This window comes from Berghia stephanieae, chromosome 11 (assembly GCF_034508935.2).
Source record: "Berghia stephanieae isolate SIO BIC M18660-M18661 chromosome 11, UCSD_Bste_1.3, whole genome shotgun sequence".
Classification (NCBI taxonomy): domain Eukaryota; kingdom Metazoa; phylum Mollusca; class Gastropoda; order Nudibranchia; family Aeolidiidae; genus Berghia; species Berghia stephanieae.
Genome location: NC_088370.1, coordinates 29,907,184 through 29,917,183, shown reverse-complemented (window position 1 = coordinate 29,917,183; position 10,000 = coordinate 29,907,184). Strand labels below are relative to the sequence as shown.

General features: G+C 37.0%; 1 protein-coding gene across 2 annotated transcripts in view; it reads right to left on the bottom strand.

Annotated features, from left to right (window-relative positions):
• The window catches only part of LOC144956511 (uncharacterized), a 48,427-nt gene that overhangs the window by 14,704 nt on the left and 23,723 nt on the right, over positions 1-10,000 (bottom strand). For both annotated transcript variants that reach the window (XM_078887058.1, XM_078887059.1), the window contains one exon: positions 1,025-1,664. The gene's annotated coding sequence lies outside the window, so the exon portion shown is untranslated. The remainder of the gene's footprint in view (positions 1-1,024; positions 1,665-10,000) is intronic.

Genomic DNA, 10,000 nt, shown 5'->3' with positions numbered 1-10,000 from the left:
CATATAAAATGTTTTTAGTTTTTACATGTTAATGGTAGTTGAATAAAACCATCTATGTACATGCTCTTTTTTAATACATTTTTTCCAATTTTGAAAAGTAGCAAAAATCTCTAGGATTGAGTGAGTTAAAGCTATTCATCTCACTAATTTCTCACCACCGTGCGGCTGTGTGGTCTAGTGGTTTGACACTCGCTTTCGGATCGGAAGGTCCTGGGTTCGAGTCTCGCTCGTTGCATAGTTGAGTCCTTGGAAATGGCTCTTTACTCACATTCTCTCACCGTATTCAGGTGTAAAATGAGTACCTGGCCGTTAACAGTGATGGCTATGTCCGAAATAAATTGTAATATCGCCTAACAGGCGCCATGTCTCATTCTACATGTTACGTTTTGCTGTTGGTCAGGGACCCTTTGTAATGCGCTTTGAGCACGTTTAGTGGATATTGCTCTATATAGACGCCCAAATTAAAGCTCAAGTTACCGTTAAACGCGCTCGTATTTCAATACCAAGCTACAACCAAATGTGACACATTCTTTAACTCTCTTTCTCATCCATTTTCAGAATTGTCCCCAAAAGGTCACACCCACCCAACACAATTATAACTTTTTCTTACTCAAACAGAAAAGCAACAAGTACATTCTAGACGTGAAACTGTTCAGCAAAATGAGCTCTACAACACAGCGTTAACTTTTTAAAAATTAATATAGACTCTAACCCATCTATATTTTTGTGCAAAAGAAGTCAGAATGATAAAATTGTTGCTTGCATTGTAACCGACGTGTACATATATGAAGGTCTGACATCCAAACGCACGTATGGGCCTAGTTTGACATTGTTGTAATGGACAATATATTGCGTCATTTTTATTTTTTTTGTTGAGATTTCCAATACAACAACGAGCCCATAATGGATTGGGTTATCAGACCTGCAAATAAGTGCATGTCGATTTCAACTAATGTGAGGATTGTTCTATGGTTGGTAAGGAAAGGATAAACATCAATGCTATCTTTATTTCAGGTCTATTTACCCAAACAGTGTCAAAGATGCGCCAATGATATACTCCTTCGCCTCCGTTGTAATGAGATCTAAATGTTTTCTCTGGCCTCCAAGTCGAAATGATCATACACAACTTCACGTCACTGACTTATAATAATAACAAACAAATCGTATTATTACTTTCGAATTCAAATATTATTATAATTCTCAAAGTCAAACGAGTTTTGTCAAATTCATATTCATTCTCATTCATTTACTGTTCCTTCAAAGACTGACACACTTCAATAACATCGTCATCACCACCTTCACCCTGTACGACTTGATATTTATACTTCGATAACAGCATTGCTCGTAAATCCATATTACTAGAAAAAGACACGACCCTAATCTTTTGAAGTCTAAACACGTCAAAATTGAACAAATACTACTTGATATTTATAAATCTTCAACAGCAACATTCCTCGAAAACTCCATTTATTTTAGAAAAAGACACAAACCCTATTATTTTGAAATCTAAACACGTCAATATTGATCAAGTTCTCAGATCAAACTGATGTCAATGTCCACATTTTCCGTGAAATTGTTACAATACGGTTTTTGGTAGGATTGTAAGAATTTCCTGTGAGATCTAACCACTTATCCGGTTGACAGCGCAAAGCTGATTTCTTGACCTGAAATGAAAAAAAAAATAAATAAATGGAAATATTTTGTTTTTAAAAAGCACATCCTCATCTCTTCTGTCTTTGTTTCCTTCGTAAATGTATTCTTTCTCATTTAGATTGCTAAAGAACACAAAGCTCCTATTTTAGCCCAGGTTCACTCCATCTCGACATAACACCGTTTAGGAACGATGTTTCACATATATTTTTTTTATACCAACGCCTTGTGGTTAAAAAAAAAATTTTTTTACAAAGCGCAATATCCACTAAACTTGCTCAAAGCGCTCTACAAAGGTTCCGGTAGGGGCTGCCTGAAGCCGGTGATCGTACAAAACTAACTAACGAAAGAGTGAAAATGGAGAGACTTCGTATTGGAACAAAACAGAACAGTTTTGTTTTGTTCCCATACGAAGCCTCCCCATTTTCACTCTTTCGTTAGTTTTCTACAAAGGCTCACTGACCAACAGCAACCGTAACATGTAGAACAAGACACATGTCGCCTGTTAGACGGTATCTTACACTTTTTTTTCCGACAGAGACAACGCTTTTAACGGCCAGGTACTCGTTTTACACCTGAGTACGGTGAGAGATTGTGAGTAAAGAGCCTTTTCTAAGGATTCCACTATTTCGCCGAGCCAGCGAGGCTCGAACACAGGACTCTCCTATCCAAAAGCGAATGTCATACCACTAGATCACATATCGGCACATCGTGCGTAGTGAACAGATTCGATTTGGAGGTAGAAGTCGAAGTCAAATTAAATGATACATAATTTGATAAGGTCTTGTCATTCAATCCACCCACGGTGGAGTGGATAATGATATGACAACTCCAGAAATTAATTGGCTGTCTGTGGAGACTATTATGTATTTTATAATAACCGGCGCCAGTGCTTCTACTCGTATTATCTTGGAAAAAAAAAGATATTATATTTCTTTGTCTAGAAAACTCGTCGTATCGATCGATTCACATGAACCCCATTTTGGCACAAAAAAAAATAAAAAATAAAAACTCTCAATCCTGGGAGAAGTCCCAGGTTTGAGAAGTTTTTTTATTTTTACTTTGATGGAATAAAATGAGCATTATTTTGATAGATTCATATTTGAAGGATGAATTGTTTTGTTTTTTTTTTTTTCATATTAGTGAATATTTTTGCCAGTTAAAAATATTCTCTGAAATCTAATTGGTCAATATGGATGCAAGTCGTCCATGTCACTGACTTCTCTATAACCATTTATTATCTGTCGTAGTCTGGAAAGACACGTAGCTATTTGTAATTTTTGGCCGTAAAACTCATTCTTCAAATTAATATTGACCTATTTAACTCACTCAACCCTAACACCGACTATATCCGTAGTATGCACGGGGTTTGTTTTACCCCATGCTATTTATTAAATTTTTCTGAGACAAATTATAGCTGAATGTTCTTAATGTTTACTTGTTCAGCACATGCTCATTTTAAACACATTTTTTTTCCAATTTTCAAAAGTAGGTAAAATTTCTAGGATTGAGTGAGTTAAAGGACCCTCATCTTGGCAAAACCTATCTCTCAAATCTGGGATTTTCTTGAAGACCTCACGAAGTCTCAGGTTTGAGAGTTGTTTTTTTTTCTCCCCAAGATGAGGGTCATTTAAGTCGATCGATATTTAAAGATCAAATGTTCTGGCCATTTTTTAAAATAGGTGTCTTTCCAGAATACGGCAGTTAACTGTTTATAGAGCGGTCAGTGACATGGACGGCTTTCATCCATATTAATAATGAAAATAATAATAATAATAATAATAATAATAATAATAATAATAATAATAATAATAATAATAATAATAATAATAATAAATAGCCAGGGTCGTATATTATATATATATATATATATATATATATATATATATATATATATATATATATATATATATATATATATATATATATATATATATATATATATATATATATAATGTGAGGAATGGAGTGGCTGGCCGCCCGGGCATAGAATGTAGAGAGAAGTGAGTGAAGGAGATTAGATCGTTCAGCTTTTATAATAAGTGGCTACGTGACAGAAGGTAGAACGAAAAATATTCACTAATTTGAAATTAATTCGAGGGAAGGCTATTAAAGGAAAGATGATCTAATATTAGAAGGTTAAATTTTTTTTAAGCCAACCGAAATATAACTGGAGTGAGATGAATTCAGTTCTTACTAAAATAAAACTTTAATAAAATAAATGTGAATAATCTTTACTGTGACGTGGAAAATGGAATTGATGTCGTATTTTCCAGTGTCAAACGCCTAAATCTGACAGTAAATTAGACCAGTGCTAGGGGTTCAATGACGGAAATAAATCTTCGTGGACGTAAATATAAGTAGAATTAGCCCCTAATCCATGCCCACACACATATTTTAGAATGACTGTCAGACGCTGAAAGCGGGGACTGTCACGACCTCCGTCCTTGTTGACCCATCGTAGTAATCCTGTAATAATATGTCAGAGTGAGAAACTTGTTAAAAAGTCGGTTGCCAAGATGAGAGTCATTTAAATCGATCGATATCTGAAGGACGAGTTTTCTGGTCAAATGTTTTTAAATACGGGTCAGTGACCGCTCTCGACGCTTTCTGTTTCCACAGCCTGTCAGTTTTCTCCCCCCACACTGATATATCATTATTGACCACGGGCAGATTCCAGGACAACACCTGATAAAAACTTGACTTCTATCATCAGATTCAAGCTGTTGACTTTTATCACAAGACTGTTATGCTTGACATATATTATGTGACCGATCGCCTCATTACGGCATTTGGGAGTTAACGATGACTTTGCCAACTTACAACGATCGACGAACGACGTGGAAGAAAACAAAGATATTGTATCTTCGGGGTCTTAGCACAGAAGAAGAAGAAGATGAAGAAGAAGAAGAAGAAGAAGAAGAAGAAGAAGAAGAAGAAGAAGAAGAAGAAGAAGAAGAAGAAGAAGAAGAAGAAGAAGAAGAAGAAGAAGAAGAAGAAGAAGAAGAAGGAGAAGAAGAAGAAGAAGAAGAAGAAGAAGAAGAAGAAGAAGAAGAAGAAAGAAGAAGAAGAAGAAGAAGAGAAGAAGAAGAAGAAGAAGAAGAAGAAAAAAGGAAGAAAAAGGAAGAAGAAGAAGAAGAAAAGAAGAAGAAGAAGAAAAGAAGAAGAAGAGAAGAAGAAGAAGAGAAGAAGAAGAGAAGAAGAAGAAGAAGAAGAGAGAAGAAGAAGAAGAAAGAAGAAGAAGAAGAAGAGAAGAAGAAGAAGAAGAAGAAGAAGAAGAAGAAGAAGAAGAAGAAGAAGAAGAAAGAAGAAGAAGAAGAAAAAGAAGAAGAAGAAGAAGAAGAAAAGAAGAAGAGAAAAGAAGAAAAGAAGAAAGGAAGAGAAGAAGAAGAAGAAGAAGAAGAAGAAGAAGAAGAAGAAGAAGAAGAAGAAGAAGAAGAAGAAGAAGAACTGACACATCATTATTTACCACCGGCAGGTTCCAGGACAAGGCTTGATATAAAAAATGAACTATTTGACCTCTATCATCAAATCCAACGGCTGACTTTTATCACAAGACTGTGCTTGAAATGGAGGTCCCGATAGCTCAGTTGGTAGAGCACTCGCGTCACAAGCAAAGGGACCAATATCGATCCCGGGTGCAGTGGAGATTTTTTCATCCCCCCCCCCCCCCCCCCCCCCACTTCCCTTTCCACCCAGCAGGCAATAATAATAATGTGTAGCTGAGTCTGTTAATTTGGCGGAAAATACTTTGCGATAGACTAGCGTCCTCTCCAAAGGATAGCAAACAATTGCTATTGTCCGTTTCGCTCTATAGATAACGGGATAAACTCCGGCTGGATGGGCCCAATGGCTCTGAAGAACTACTTTTTTTTGTTATGCTTAAAATAGGTGCCTCATAACGGCATTAGCAAATGAAAGATTGCGTTCTAGATCGCCGAACGACGTCACTGAAAAATTAAAAAATTGAGCTTTTATATTGCGTGATATCCACTAAACGTGCTCAAAGCGCATTAAAAGGGGTCCCTGGTCAACAGCAACACTTAACTAACATGACATGACGCCTGTTAGGCGATATTACCATTTTTTCGGACAGAGACAACGCTGCAAAACGGCCAGGTACTCATTTTACACCTCAGTACGGTGAGAGGATTTGAGTAAAGATTCTTTTCAAAGGACTCAACAATGTGCCGAGCGAGGTTCTAACCCAGGACCTTCCGATCCAAAAGCGAGTGTCATACCACAAGGCCGCATAGCCGCACAAAAACGAAGAAAACGAAGATATTATTATATCTTCAGAGTCTTTGAACAGATTTTCGTTGTTTCTTCCTCGTCAGTGATTGATCGCTGTAGGTTGAGAACGTATTCGTTAACACGCAATTCTACCGAGATGGTGAAAATTGATTATATAGAGAAAACGAAAATGAAGTCACTCCTCTCTTTGCTTTTAACAGCCTGTTAGTGATAAGATCTCAGTAAATTATAGTAATAAAACTATAAACGTTAAAGGTTATACATAATTGTGTGTGTTGGTATAATTAATCTGGCTGGCGGATGTTGCGAGTATTTAAACCTAAACGCATAGCATCAATAGCCAGAAATATCAAAAACAGCGGAAAGTACTTTTGCGATAGACTAGAGTATCCAGCAATTGCTATTGTCTATTTAACGATAAAGAAACCGGAATAAACTCAAACTCCAAGGGCTTTATGGCCCTGAAGTAATACGTTTTTTCTTTCTTTCTTTCATTCTTTCTTTCTTTCTTTCTTTATTTATTTATCTATTTATTTATTTACTTATTCATTTATTCATTTATTTATTTAAATAACAGGGAAGAAAAGTCGTGACATCAAATCCGCTACTCTTTTGGTTCCTAAATCCTTGGGAGTGTGTATGTAACCAGTCCTTTGGAGTACGAATAATGAATGGGTTACATAAAGGTGGCATAACTATTTTAGTATTAGGATATATAGATAGAATGCGCTTGGCCAAGGAGTTCACAACATTGCCATCCGGAAGTATAAAGGACCAACACACAAACTCTGTGTAACCATGAACTTTTATAGTCTGGCTAATACAGATTAGTGAGAACAACTCACAAACGCGGATGGCAAAAACAATAACAAAGGCCTGAGTGACGTCATCTTCGAACTATCTATAGGTGGATTCTTGGGATTACGAGGTGTAAAAGGGCGAGGATGGATAATCTTTATTGTGACGACCAACATTTATTTAGAATAGGTTGTGTGTGTTGGACCCGCGATCTCAAGTAGTCGGGAAGAGAGGGCTCTAATAATGACTAGGGTTAGAGATGATCTTTTTTGGGATCGTGGATAGCTCATACGGTAGAGTCACGCTCTCCCCAACCAGCCAGGCGGAGCTGTCGTACCAGTAAGGTCGATGGTTTAAAACCCCCATCACCGCCGCGAAATTTTTATTCTCTATTGTCTTCTGGCACTTTCCTACTCACTTCATCTCTTGTTGTTATCAACATAAATGTCTGCTCCACTCAATTTTCTGAATTAGAAATAAGAGGCCATCACTCTGAAAACAACAGAAGATCAATTACACAAGGTATATCTCCTGTCCTCCGGAAGAGTGGTTTTACACTTCCAATGAAATAGTAACCAGTTTTTTTTTTTTACATCAGTTTTCTTCCCTATTGTTTAATTTCTTTATTTTTTAATTTTAATTTTTTGTTGTTGTTATTTTTGTTTTGTTGTTATTATTTTTGTTGTTGTTGTTGTTGTTGTTGTGTAGGCCGGATTGATGGATCAAGCAATCTTATTTGAACAAGACATTTTACATTCCACCAAGCAGACAATCTCTGTCAATGAACAGTAATGGATTATTGATCGTAGAGTAAGAGGTGGTTGGTGTGTGTGTGTGTGGGGGGGGGGGGGGTTGAGAGAGAGAGAGAGAGAGAGAGAGGGAGAGAGAGAGAGAGAGAGAGAGAGTCTCTATCAAGACTCTATAAAACAAATGAAATGAATAGAAATCAAACTGTTATATAGGGCATTGTCGGATGGTCTCATGATTAATACGCTTTAAATTGTTTTTTATTAATTTTGAAAGGAACTTGGTTTTCTTTGGCCGTGTTTTGTTTCTAAATAATTGAGCTTTTAAATAGAGCAATATCCACTAAACGTGCTCAAAGCGCTTTACGAGGTGTCCCTGGCCAACAGGAACATTTAACATTTAGGACGGGGCATGATGCCTGTTAGGCGATATTATAAATTTTAAACGTGATCAATGGCAGGATTGATGACAGTGTTTGTGGAAAATTCTGAACAGGAAGTTGAGTTTTTGGATAAAGGCATTTTACCCATACTCCCCCACTCGACTGAAGTGTGAATAAGTAAATGGCTGCTGACGTGGTAGTGACAGATTAACTAAAGTTTTGGTACACAAAAGGACGCATAAAAAGGCGACTGGTACTGAATGACAGGAAAATATAGTTCCATATGGCTTGCAGGGGATTGTAAATTGAAACATTGCGAAGCGTGTTGTTTTCCGTGGAAATGAACCATATAAATGTTCACTATTCATGTATTCAATTCATAACAACGTTATGACGGGTGAGTAGGGGGCTGAAAACTTAATTTGATTTAGAATTTTATGATACTCGTGTCAAATTATAAGTGATGAATTAGGGAGCAGGCACAAGTGTAAGGTAAAAAATCTGAAAAGGGGTGTATCGACGTGCGCTTATTTGCAGGTCTGATAGACCAATCCAATATGGGCTCATTGTTGTTATGGAAATCTCACCAAAAAAAAAATGACGCAAGATTTTGTCCATTACAACAATGTTAATCTAGGCCCATAAGCTCGTTTGGATGTCAAACCTTCATATATGTATACGTCGGTGTGTATGGAACAGTGCTAGACAAAGAAGAAAAGAAAAGAAAAAAAAACACCAAGAAATTGCCGCCCCCCCCCCCCCCAAAAAAAAAAAAAAAATCTGCCTTCCTCGATTTGGGGATCGAACCTTTTACCTCCTGATTACCGTTCAGACGTTCTACCATAACACCACAGAGAGTATCCGATAGTCGGGACGATTTAATGCCTGTAATTCGTCACAAGAGTAAACGTCTCCGCTTGCATCACACACACAAAAAAAAAACAAAAAACAAAAAAAAACAGAACAATTACAAAAACAAAAACAATAAAGAAAAAAAAGAAATAAAAACATTTAACTGTTATTTTCTAAGACACCACGGGTCGAAAATGTAAGACTTCTTGTCACATGACTACTTCAAGCTGTCTCCATGGAAACGGCCGAATCTTGAGATTTCTAAAAAGTGTAAATCATAAAATCTAATCCCAAATCTACATGAACAAATATAAAAAACACAATATTAAAAAATAACAATGGATTTGAAAAACCAATTCGACATTAATCTCTCTCTCTCTCTCTCTCTCTCTCTCTCTCTCTCTCTCTCTCTCTCTCTCTCTCTCCCTCCCTCTCTCTCTCTCTCTCTCTCTCTCTCTCTTCCCCCCTCTCTCTTTTTTTTTTCTAAATGAATATTTTATTGCCAATGATAAATATGGAGCTGTTAATGTTTGAAAAGATTAAAGTGATATTCTCGTGAACACGCCGAAAACACACGACACCAACGGTAAACAAGATAACGACCAAAATAACTTTCGTCCATTTTTTGAAGATTGCGAAAGCATGAAACAGTAATGGAGAAAGAAAATGGTGCAGTTTGCGCTATGATTGCTTTCACAGTTTGATAGGTAGGTATATATATATATACATATATATATATATATATATATATATATATATATATATATATGTGTGTGTGTGTGTGTGTGTGTGTTGTGTGTGTGTGTGTGAAGAGAGAGAGAGCGAGAGCAGAGAGAGAGAGAGAGAGAAAGAGAGAGAAAGAGAGAGTGTGCGTGTGTGTGTGTGTGAGAGAGAGAGTGAGAAAGTGTGTATGTGTGAGAGAGAGAGTGCGTGTGTGTGTGTGTGTGTGTGCTTGTGTGTGTGTGCTTGTATGTGTGAGAGATAGAGAGAAAGAGTGTGTGTGTGTGCGTGTGCGTGTGTGTGTTTGTGTGTGAGAGAGAGGGAGAGAGAGAGGGAGAGAGAGAGAGAGAGAGAGAGAGAGAGAGAGAGAGAAACAAAGAGACAGAGAATAGAGACGGGGAGAATGATTAGAAATAGAACACCATACAAATAGTCTCGGAGAGTAATTATTGTCTTCCTTAACTTCAAATCAAACTGCTAATCTTCCCGTCTTTTCCCCTCAGGCAACGTCTAGACATAATAACATTCTGCAATTCCTCTGGAGGATGATCAGTCAGGTTTACACGGGACATTCTGCAATACACCGATAAAACCCAT